This window comes from Mercenaria mercenaria, chromosome 1 (assembly GCF_021730395.1).
Source record: "Mercenaria mercenaria strain notata chromosome 1, MADL_Memer_1, whole genome shotgun sequence".
Lineage (NCBI taxonomy): Eukaryota > Metazoa > Mollusca > Bivalvia > Venerida > Veneridae > Mercenaria > Mercenaria mercenaria.
In genome coordinates this window covers 80,739,244-80,752,536 of record NC_069361.1, presented here as the reverse complement: position 1 = coordinate 80,752,536, position 13,293 = coordinate 80,739,244, and positions in this window count along the sequence as shown.

The following is a 13,293-nucleotide window of genomic DNA, read 5'->3' as shown; positions in this document are numbered from 1 at the left end:
ATTCCAAACACATACAGTTAAATTGTTGCCATGATATGCGGGTTCTTTATTCTAAATGTTTGATCTAATCGATGACATTATATGCGAGTTCTCAGTTGATATTTTCTACTCAAAATCTCTTTAGTCAAATCGCTGACATGATATGTGTGTTTTTGTTGATGTCTGTCTACATTAAGTGCCTCTAGTCAAACCGCTGACATGGTATGTGGGTTCTTTGTTGATGTGTGTCTAGTCATATAGGTTGGTGTCTGACTTTATTCAAAAGCCCTTTAGTCAAATCGCTGGCATGATATGCGGGTTCTGTGTTGGTGTCAGTCTTCATTCCAAATCCACCTGGTCAAATCACTGACATGACATGCGGGTTTTTTGTTGGTATCTGTCTTTATTCGTAAGCCTCTGATGAAATCGCTGACATTATATGCAGGTTATTTGTTGATATCTGTCTACTCCAAACCCGCTAGTCAAATCGCTGACATCATATGCGTCCTCTTTGTTGATGTGTTGATGCATGTATGTGTACACCAAAGCCCTCTACTCAAACCGCTGACATGGGTTGCGGGTTCTTTGTTGGTGTATGTCTTTATTCCACGGCCTCTGGCAAATTGCTGACATGATATGCGAATTTTTTGTTGGTGTCTGTTTTTATTCCAAAGCCCCTTTGTCAAATCGCTTGGTTTGCGGGTTCTATCTTGGTTACATCTTTGATTCAAAAGCTCTATAGTTAATTCGAGTACACGCTAAATGCGTTCTTTTTATTTGTCTGCTAATAAGAACCGAGTAAAACCAATCGGTGCTAAGATATGCAGGGTTTTGTTCGTGTCTCTGTTTACTCCAAAACTATCTAGCCAAACCGCTGCGCTGATATATGTGTTGTTTTTTCTGATGTCAGTCTTTATTCAAAAGCAGTCTAGTCAAATCACCGACAAGACATGTGGGTTTTTGTTTGTGTCTGTCTCCAAAGTCCTCTGTCCAAATCGCGGAAATGAAATGCGTTTTTTTTTTTGTTGAAGTCCACCTACTCAAAGCCATCTAGGAAAGTCATTTCTTTTAATCTGTGCCATAAATATACCACAAAGATAATGTATTTTGTCTGCAAATTCATTCATATATACAAATGTATTATATTATGTCAGTCATATTGTCTACTACGACACCAAAACAATATCGATGCTATATCAATTCCTTTTAAAGAGTACGACTACTGTTGGTTACAATCTCTACGCAACCATCGACTGTTTTCCAGTTCAGAATCGGCAACTCTCATCCACTTTAAATGGATAGATTCTGTCAGCCGATTTTGAAGAAGCCAGAGTATATTTTTGCTGTGGAATGACCAATATGCGACAGTGGGTATATGATGGCGTTTATTTCAATGCAACAACATCAGTTACACTGTTAAGAGTCTTTTAAATGGTTTCCCTCACTACGTTCTTCAAACGGTCCATAGTTTGATTTTGCTTGGTTAAACTCATTCCCTCAAAAGTTTTGTTTGATAAACGACACTGTGTCTGAAATCATTCGTCCTCCACCTCTGATTCAAGTGGGGAAGTTGGCAGTTACTTTTGGTGAACAGGTTTGTACTGGTACAGAATCCAGGAACACCGATTAGGTTAACTGTCCGCCGTTACATGACTGAAATACTGCTGAAAAACGGCGTTAAACCCAACACGAACAATCAAACTATCAGCGCTGAAATCTTGATTTCTACATTCAGTATGCTGTGTACAGTCCTAATCGTTTCGAAAACTATATTTTCTCACGCTCGTGTTCATCATACTTATGCTTTGCTAAACAAAATAAAGTCCTGCAATGCTTTGCTTTCATTCAAATGATTTGTTTTATCAACCTTTAATTTCTGTTGATGCATGCTGATTATGTTGTGCAATGCCTATTTTAATCAAAATATAATATGTTTTTATCATGCCACTCTGTGTAGATTTCTGTAGGGCAATCATGGTTTCATTGTCCGTTACATTTAGATGATCTGCGATCGTCCATCGCTAAAGCACAGATCCTTTTCTGTCCCATTTCTAACTTTTTCATTTTACCCTTATTTTATAGATCAACAATCCTTTTACTCGAAGAGGTGTAGTCCATTGAAATTAGTTGGGCTTTAGCAGAGCTGATTTATATAAAGTCACAACAAATTTGCTGTGTAAAGTTTATTTCTTTCCAATAATCCAATCCATATCATGTTAATATCTGTAGAGTCGCAACGCTTTGCTGAGCAATACGTACTGCTTCAGTTCTAATCAATTTCAATAATTCGGTATTGATAAGCTTTTATAAAATATGTGTGTGTGTCTTAACTTTCTCTTGAGACACAAAGCTGTTACAAATAGAACATGCCAATCCTTTTAAACTCTTCGGTTTTAAAGAGTTCTGAGTTATAACAAAATATTCTTTCAATCGGCAATATTTCTTATGGACAGCAATGCTTTAAAAAATTTCCAAGCTGTGTTTTCTATAGCTTATTGCTATGGGTGTGCGATCATTTCAACCGTTTCAGTTCTTACCAGCCCTTATTTCTATAGAACCACAATGCCTTTGAAGTGCAAAGTCCACTGCTTTCAGAAGACTGGGAGTCTACCTGCTCTGATTCACGAGTAACCACAAAATTCTGCTTTCTTTGAAGATACAATGATTTTACTGCAAAAGGTCTAATCCCCTTGATTTACACATTTTTTTCTAACGATTGAATGATTCCACCGAGCCGCAATTATTTCTCCATACGAAGTCCAATTCTATCAAATCATCTGTTTTACACAATATGATATGTTAGCCACACTTACTATTCGATATGTTGTTTAAACTACTATACATTCAAAAGATTCTAATGCTACCGGTACTGAAGTTAATCTATTTAAAATATTTAATTTATTTCCCTACTGGTGTCTGTAAAGTTTAAAAGCTCAACCATAGCTGATACGTCTTAATTATCCGATTCATTCAAATCATTCGGATATTAGCATTTTTGCTTTTGTGAAGCCGTAACGCTTTTGCTGAGCAATACTTATCTCTTCAGTTTTAATCCATTCAAATGATTAAGCTTTGAGTAACTCCAATATTAATGTTGCCTCAATCTGGATTTAACAAGTGTTTTGCTTTGAAAATCCAACTGAAATGGTATCCTTTTTTTTTTGCAGATTGAAGTCCCGTCTAATCATCTCTCAAAGCCCAAATTTCCTAGAAGCTCCAACGATTTATCTTTCATTTAAAAGTTTGTATTTTCACTATCACTGATTCATATCGAGCCGCATACTTTTGCAGTGCAAAAGCCAGTTCACGATCTGGGTTTTATCCACGCTAAGTTCTATAACTTATCCACAACGACATTACTATACATAAGTCATAGTCATATACATTCTGCGATAATATCTATGAATAACTGGATTTGAATGGATGCGTTGTTGAGCCCAACGGCTTATATACAACAGAAGGAAGGCTGGAAAACAGTTAAATATCAATGGTAATGGTCGATGTTCAGCCGTTAACTTCCGATTAATTACGGACAATAACAGTTGCAGGAAAAATGATATTCGAAACTGTCATATTGAACTGCACAGTTTAAAACAATTTAAAACGATTTTTTATTTCGACTTGGCATATGCTTCTGATGTGAGAAAGGTAGTGATCTACAAGAAAATTTGTCTGCGCTTTCCTTCGGTCCTGAGGATGGGAGGATGGGTTTGGGCAACTGTATACCATTCAGCATATAACTGACATTGCTCGGATAGTTGTATTCTTCCCTGTGAAGAAGCAGGCGGCACCGCGCTGTTCTTTTCGAGCATGAAGATTTCTTTTTGCAGACTTTAAATCTGTATTCTAGTGTGAATCTTACTTGTGAAAAAAATACTATTTTTCTTCATAACGATCTTAGAAATCTAATGCCCGAGTTTGCTTTCTGACGATCTTACTCGGTATTATTTTCACATATGGTGACTCCGGGATGTGGGCTTTCAGGTATTTTTTGAGTCTTTGATTTCTAGTTCGTAGTAACGGAAATATTTGTTGTTTATACCAAAGACGGAACAATTGTTTTGCTTCAAAATACACCTCATGTTGTTGTCATCGCCTCTGGATGTCTCAAGTCCCTTTTTTGTGCTATATGGTCTTCTGTGTGTGTTTGATTATCTCTCTAAATCCGATACGACAGACAGGTATCAGCAAATACACGGAGAAATGATACAACTACATCTGTGTGATCGTTGATGACACTAAACATCAATGGTCCTAAAAATGCAGTTCCCTCCCCAGGACTCAAGATGTCACAGATACTGTTTTTGCTGTCTAACAATCGGTCATCATCTTTCCTGCTCTACTTAGAAGAAAGTCTACCAACCATACATTTAGTTTACATTCTACTAGTACCCGTTCCATCTTATGAAGTAGTTTTCTGTAGAGGACTGTGTCGACAGCCTTGGAAACGTCTAAATTAACCACGTCATGCTGCGTACTTTTGTCGAAATGTATTCATATTTGTAGTTGGGCTTCACATGAAAAACCTGATCTAAGTCATTTATTGATATAACTGGGTTGCTTTTCTTGTAGTCATTGATATATTGCAGATGTGTTGCATATGTTTACACAATAGCATGAGAGGAAGGTAGATTGTAATCTATGGGTAATAAACTTCATCGTACTTATACATCGGTGAAAATTTGTATTGGGAAAGTCGGATGCAAGTTTACCATTGTAAATGCGGGGCAAGGGCATTTTTTGGCTACTCCAGTCTTTAGTATGAATTTCGATCTTGTCCGTTTCTTGAGTCTTAGAAACTTCATGACACGACACATTTGACTTTAGCGGATAAATTGATTCCTTTGTTATCACTTTTGTTCAGAGAGCGATTGGTTGCCAGCCATTATATAAAAGGTCACAACTGCAGCCTTTAAGTACCACGCGACGACCATAAATATCACCCGGTAGTTTGACCCAGCATTGTTATATTTTCTCTACCTTTGGGATCATGAATCCCGTTCTTGATAATATCATGTATTCATAGAATTTTGCTTAAGTTAGTGTCTGAGGGCTTAAGAGATGTACCTCTCACCAAGTCTGATATTGTTCTGCTTGGTTGCGTTCTATGCTTCCACTGGATCTTTGTATAAATTTTATTTCCACTACCCATCCTCTTGAGCGGTGCCCTTCAAAATCTACGCAAACCGCCAAACTGATTTGGTGTTCTGTTCATCGATGTTCCTCTAAAGGTGTTAAATTGTCTTAAAAGTGCTAATATGGATGTTGACATGGCCGTATTGTCATTGTTTATGTCTCACAATCCTTCTTAAACCTCTGTTTCACAAGCATTTTGAGTTTCTTTGTTGCTTCCTTGACCTCTGAATGGAACTTTTCTCCCTGAGACTGAAATGAAATGAAATGTTAACGTTTTAGTTAATGGTGTCGGACAGTGGGTTCATGTCAGTTGAGATATTGTACCAGTTGGCTCTTAACAAAAGATAATTTCTTGGTTTCTGGGTTACTGGCATATTGTCTTGACAAGCGAAGGATTATTACATAATGTAGGAATCTTGTAGATTTTAGTTAGCGAGTGGTTTATGGAATAATATATCAGGGCTTGTTGTTTTTCTCATTAAGGACTGTTAGGACGGTTGAAGTCTCCTGCGTGTAACATACACTTGTATTTCTTAACCTTTCGTATTAATTACATGGACTTGCTAAGTAATATAATGCATGTTCTTATGTGGGATGAAGAAGGAGCAAAACCAGATATATTGTTGCTGCTTCCCCTTCATCTTTATAGCATGTCATAGTAGTCTGCAGTTGGCTTTGGTTGTACGTCTGTGATAAGGCCAGCTCTGCTTTCTATAAAGACTCCTTCAAATAAAACAACTGTCATGTCGTTCTTGTATAGGTAAAGTTGTTAGATTACGCTAGATGCAATAACATCTGTTTTCTTTGAGAGTCAACCAGATTTCCTCCCTTCCAGTCAGGATTCTGTTTAGCAGACAAGATTTAATCTGGTCTGGTTTAAGAATGCAAATAACTCTTGCCTAGTGCATTTTGACTTTTTTATTCCGATGCTAGGCGTATCACTTATTGTTTGCGTATTATATGAACTAATTGTATGTAGAGGCCTGAGTCAGGATAATGCGGCTAACTAAAAGGAAGTGTCGAAGTGTGATATGCTTCCTTAACAATTTGTGACACCAAACAAAAAAGTTTTGCAGGGTATTCTTCTTATGACCATGTTACTGGTAAATCACATGACGGATCGATTTCCCGGACCGACCTGGGTTCATCAGGATATCTCTTGCTAACATAATGTAGAGGAATGTAAGGCAGTGCTTATCCCTGGTGTGAGTGTGAGTCGCGTTGAATAAAGTAGCTGTGAACTGAGTTTCTAGGAGATAAATCGACCGGGACAAGGAAGAAATATCACATCACGGTAACAGTCGATACAATTACTAGGAAGATCGATTGTTTCGCTTTTTAATGGGCGCTGTTATCTTAAATTTGAAAATGTCAATCAAAATCTTCAAATTTAAAGCCATACACCAACCGATCATTGTCTGTGATAATTATACATGTCTCTGAGAATTCATTCAGTATTTAAGCTTTATGCTCCTGTCAACAAACTTATTGGTTGTCCATTCGTCTCCTCCCTGTCCCAACAAAGTTAATGCTCTTGCTACGCGTATTTTGTGACTGAAACAAAGATCCGGTAGAAAAGTCTCAACAAATATTTTCTGTTCCTGAAATTTCATTTCACGTGATTTCTTCTTTAGTTTTCCGTCTTCTTCACAAACTATCATCTCTATGAAATACTGCCCGCTATTACTTTCTGTAGGTATAACAATGCCTTTGTAATCTTCTGTCTCAACCACGTCTCCAGGTAAGATATCTTCTGATAAATAAGCTCGTACTTTCTCATTTTTGCATTGCCTTTTCTTTATACATGCAGTAGTAAATTCGTTTTCTGTCAACGTTGTTCCAGCCGAATATAAATTGAATATGGCAAGCGCACGCTTTTTGCGCTCCAACATCGAACAATATTTTTCACCAGTAAATATCTGAATAGATAGTTGTTCCTCTAGGATATTAACGTTTTCGAACATTTTATACCCTAATTGACCTCCATTATAACTTACCAATTTCATATCAAATTCTGAAATGACGCCAAATGTCGGAGGTTTCAGATCGACAATAATACCCGAGTGATCCATAAATCTGATAACATCTCCTATTTTGATATCGGTATACGTGTAGACAGATGCAGTTCCAGCCTTTTTTCTCATTATACATTCTTCTACAAACTTTTCATGTGTTTTATACATTGCTCCTTTAAGGCTCATTGCATATGCTCTCTGTAAACAATGTTCCTTTGAGTAATGTTTATACTGATTATGCCCCTTCACGTATATTGTATCTCTGCGTAGGTCAAAGCTTTCGTTGAGGATCTGAGTCTTGACAATATATTTTACCCTTGCTTTTTTCTTTGTTATATCTCCTTCTTTGATTTCACAAACAATTCCATGACTACGAGACTGTTTATTTATGATAACGTCACCAGGCGTAAGTTCTGCAAAGTCCCTTACTTCGTATTCTGCCGATCTTTCAAAAGATCCAGTATTGTTTGTCAAAATACATTCTTCAATGAATCCGAATTGCGTCCAAAATCTACAGTATTTTCCCATCAAAGCTACAGCACGCTGTATGCGTTCTTTCTGTGAATAGCATTGGCTGTCAGGATACCTTCTTTCAATAACGTTTTCCGTATGCAAATCAATTGATATTGTCTCTGGTATAACCTTAAATTTTTTGTAGGTTATTAAAGTAATGTCACATTGTTTTCCTAAGTTGTCAGTACATTCGACCGCTACAATAATGCCTTTCACTGGGTATTCTATCACATCACCAGCGCTTAGATGATTCATACGATGTAAAAGTAAACTGCCGGTTTTTTTCTGAACAACACATTCTTTGACAAAGTCTGATTCTGTCCAGCTAAACATCTTCTTGCCAATAAAAGATTGTGCTCGCATGATTCGTTCTAGGCTTGGATACGTTGGAGAACTGCCATACTTAACCAAATATATGGTATCTTTTCTGAGATCAATAATGTGGCTCTCTGTAGATGATTTCCAATTTTTTGTCCTGTAGATAACCCTAGTCATCGAAAAAACATAGTCATTTTGTTCAAGTTTGGTTAAACCAGTCAAAACACCTATACCTTTGTATTCTACGACATCTCCAGGATGAAGTTCTTCAATCTGGATAACAGAAACCTTTCCATCCGATTTTATATAAACGCAGTCATCAATGAAACCTGTTTCCGTCCAACTTCTGCCTCGTTTACAGTGCTCTTTTATTGCAAGAGCACGTTCTAAACACTTTTTCCTGTCATAACAAACTGCAGACAAGCGCTGCATTACAAAAATACTCTCCTTTGAAATATCAAAAGAACGACAGACGACTGTTGGACGCCATTTGGTGTAAATAAGCATTCCCAAGTCAACAATGTTATTATTTTCGCTATGCTGTTTTACTTCAATAACAATACCCTTTTCCTTGCCATCTTTGCAATGCACAATATCCCCTTTTTTAATACTTTCACGATTGTGCACAGATATCCATTCAATTGGTTTTAGAATAACGCATGCTTCAATAAATCTGTATCCTGTGAGAAAAGTTTTGCCCTGTTCGATGATTTGTTTAGCTCGTCGTACACGATCCACCATACTGCAACAATGAGATGGATGGTACTTTACAATATATACTCTATCGGCATTTAGATTAATACTAACATTTTGTTTCATTTTCGCAGCAAAGAATGGTTCTTTTTCTCTACGTACAACATCTATTATACATTTTCTATCAGTTGTGTGGGTCGCCTCTACAACAATACAATGCATTTTCTTGAACAGACTCGATTTTATCATTAATGCTGTTCCACTAAGTATTTCGTCTGTTGAGTGGACTTCCGTTTCACCAATATAGAACGAGCTCAAATCTGTATTGGCAGATTCATCGGAAACTGTTAATCTTTCATACAGAGTTTCTTCACCAATTGCTTGCTTTATTTTTACATCGAAACAAAACTTTTCTGATATGTTTGGACAAAAATGATGTTTTTCCTCACCTATTCTATTCATCGCTTGACGAACGACTTCGTCTCTAGAATATGTCTCATGATGTTCTAAATTATAAAGCAAGACTGTTGAAGTTTTTAAGTCAATGCGAAAGTCTTGTTTTACAACTTTTCCAATACGACTCTTTTTGCAGTATATGCTTGTAATCATTTTTTCCTCTAAGTCAACATCAGCAACAATCATTGTAACAGGTCGTGACTTCAAGAATGATTTCTTGGAAGTGTCTTTAATTGTAATAACATCTCCTTGTTGTAGCTCGTCTAATTCTAAGATCTTTGTTTTGCTACATTGAAAAGGGGATTTCAAATAGTTCAAAAGCTTTTCAGCAGTCCACTGTAATGCAACAGCTGCTAAAACGAGTAAAACCAGCCCCGGTATTGCAACACCTGGAGCAAAAAGGGGTAACACCAAATACGCTATCAAAATGGATGCGGTTGACACGCCTGCGTACACAGTAAAATTGAGCCAAAGCTTTTTCCATTTTCTTGTGAAGCAGGACTGGCACAACATCCCGCTTGTGCGCTGTTTTCTGTACATAACTGTCATAAGTACACAGTACAACAAATACATCTCTCCTTTACCAGCAAGCACAGTTTGTGTAATACCTTCGCCTGATGTCATGTATAAGATCTTGAATAAGAGCTTTGAAAGCACCCCCGGTACGAGACACCCAATAAGGCGTTCAACGTATTCCATTAAAACCTGAACTTGAAAACATTTTTCTTCGCCAGTAATGCACCAAGTGGCAAAATGTTCACAATTTTTTGTTAGAAATCTATACGTCTCGAAATGTACATTTTCTTCTATGTTTAACCCGGTGTAATTTTTCTTCAGTTGTGACTCGGCTCTTTTAACTACGTCAGCTGGATTGTATTTTGGATGTAGATATTGAATGATGCTTATTTCGTCTGTTCTTAAATCAAATATTTCTACTGATTTGATAATTGAAAGTGTGTTGTCTTCATCGCGCCAGAAATGAATCAGCTCTATCTCGGCCTTTTGATTATCATTTTCTATTTTTACAACATTCGTTATTATTGCGTGATGTGAATAAAATTTCAACTGTTTTCCAAATGTATGTTTCCTACCAATTTGTTCTGAAACAGAAATATGCTGGCCACTTTGTAAGCTAGACATTTGTTCCACACGTACTTTTGAAGAACAATACCCACATCCGACTGATTCTTTTGCTGAGTTTTCAGCCAAAGTTTCAAAGAATTTATCTATGTCTTTATCTGTTGAAATACTGATGTCCGGAACTTCAATGCCGTTATCTGGTATTCCAATATTGCTAATTCCATTTTCAGCCTGGTAATGCTGAATTTCGTTTAAAAGTATTTCAATATCAGGTGTTTCCTCCTCAGAGAAATTGTGTGCTTCTTTATTTAATACAGACAACATATTTTCAGCTGAATTACACTGTAATTATACATCGGCTAGCTTCAACTTTCTGACTGACAAACAGTATTCTTTGGCTATATATCCTGAACACATATTACCGTTGTTTCTTTTGCATCGATTCCAGTTTTGCATTTGTCAGATGTTTAACGATTAGACTCTACAATTTCTGGAAAGAGAACATTTTCAACAGAACTTATTCGAAAAGATAAGTTATGTTATGTCGTTTTTACATACAGAAGTGTTAATTTCCAACCAGAATTCAATAATTCAAAAGAAATAAAACAAAAGGTCCGCGGGCGTCTTAAGTCGCTAGACTCTTCCACGCGTTAGATACTATATATTTACGACTGTTACAACCCAAGAACTATGACGCGCCAGGTATAAAATTAGTGAAAGATAGCAATCGCTGATTGGCTGAGTGTATATATCGATGTAAACGTCACGCATAGCTCCCTTTTATTTTAGATCTTTCTTTTTTGCCGGCTGCTAGATGGAATTTACAAAAACATTAGATATTTCTGTAAAAAAAAATAAATAGAAATAAAGAAAGCAACACACCATTCAGTATCCTTAAACCCAAAAAATTGAATTTGTTAGAAAAAATATTTAAAATGATGGAGATACATTAGTAATTTGACCCACTGGATATGGAAAGTCATTAATTTATGTTAAGTTTTGCAGAAGATTTCAATTAGTTGTACCTAATTACAAATCTATTATTAATACTAGATACCTGCGTAGAAAGAGAATAATTTATAGTAAGTTACCAGTAGATCTATTCTATATTATTTAGCTAAAAATACTTCTTTGTCTATACGTACCTATTCTACAACATGGACAATACAGCTGACTGGAAGCGCTTATCAGTTGTGTATTGTTTAAACCTTCATAGTTTTAGGTTTAACTTGTTATGTTAAGTGATTGAACAATCCTTTCAGGATTAATAAGACAATGTACATGTACTATGTGCATTCAAAACCAAGGTTTAACCTGAGCTACACATTTCTTTGGGAAAGCCTGGCTATTTTTAGATTAGCATTCGCGCGGTGGATTATGGTATTCGTACAGAAATCTGTACGTTTTTAATAGGTTTGTAACTGACTCTGTATCCGATAAGACAGATCAGTGAATGAGTCAATACAAGTAAACACCCAGTCTAATTTTCTTGAATTTATTTCACAAGCTTTGTAAGCAGCTCTTCAACTTACATTAATTGTATCAATTTCAATGTAATTATTCCGATAAGGAGTAAAATGCAAACAATGGACTCTGTGTCTATGAATCATTGAAATGTATGAATGAACGGCAGTCGATCATATTCATAACTGACAGCAAATGCTAATGACTTCACGTGATACAGCAAGGTATTTGGTTTGTTACTGTAATTTCTTATCGATTGAAATCCTCTCGAAACTATAAAATGTATTGCTTAAATTTGAACAAAGACCATGCACTGCCCTTGCCGTTCGCTTGCTGCAAAAATGGAAGTATTAAAGATCTGGTGTAAGTTATATTTCACTGGTACTGCAAGTAAGTCCATATTCTAAAACACGTCAAAAAAATTAGGGCAGTTTTGACCGATTAAAAATATTGGCAATATTAGATTATATTTTTTCTTTACTATTTTTTTCGGAACTATTTGAAACCAATCGAGAAAGGACCATCGAATAATGTTTCTGATTAAGGTAAGTAAACAGGAATCCAAAGATTTATGAGAAAAAGAAGTCACTGAAGCTGTTTTAAGGTCTGTACGTTCTAACAGCAACTAAGCTGAATCAACAGAACAAATTGACAAAATTGTATGTATGGATGATTCAGACCAAAAAAGGGGTAAATAAAAAAGGAGTGAATTGTTTCTATTTTTAACTTATAGCAACTACGTTTCCTTAAGCCTGTTTATGGATGGTAGTGGAAATGCATGTAAACGTCTACGCCTTCTAACCCCGGGTGGAGCAGAACTTTACGTGTGTTACAAGTACGAGAAAACAATTTAGAAAGATCCGCAGATGTGTTCATACGGCGTTGTACATAGAGCCTTCAATGATACGCTAGCATGCAATTCCAGTACAACTGATGCTTAGTCCCTAGTTAAAGTAATGGGTAAAACTAAATCATCGAATAAATAATTCTTCACTTTTAACAGTCTCAAAACGCAGTCTAGCGGAGCAACTTGAATAAACTAGATAAAATCTTAGAGCATAGAAAGAAAGCAAGCAAAGACACTGCGTCGTTTGATTACACAGCCTCGGATGGATTAAGCCTAATCATGCGAGGTAATGAAAAATGAAACATCTCTAAAGTCCCTCTCACCAGCTGAATCAGTACTCTATAAATATAAAATATATTAAATTGACTCTATAATCCCCTACCTAAAAAAACACAAAAACAAGAAAATATTACAGCATTGAGATCTTTACGACAACCACAAGACGCTTAATGACCACTGTTGTAATAGTTATTCAACTCTTTAAGAAGGTCTTTGAACCCATAGAGAGCAAGCAAGCAAAATATGGACTCAGTTTGATTGTGTTTTGATTGCATTCAAGTGTGAAGTAATGAAAAGTACAAAAGCCCTCTCCTTAAGACAAGTCCTAAAGACTAATTGTTTTGAAAGTTTCTCAAACGGTTAATACGCTTTGATGTATTTTTTTCAGCTTTTGTGGTTCTTATGTGCAGACAAGAGGACCAATTTGACAAACTTAAGCAAGGCCTATACCAGAACACTACAGACCAAGTTTGGTGTAATCCCTACCAATATTATGTTCCGAAGACGCTTATC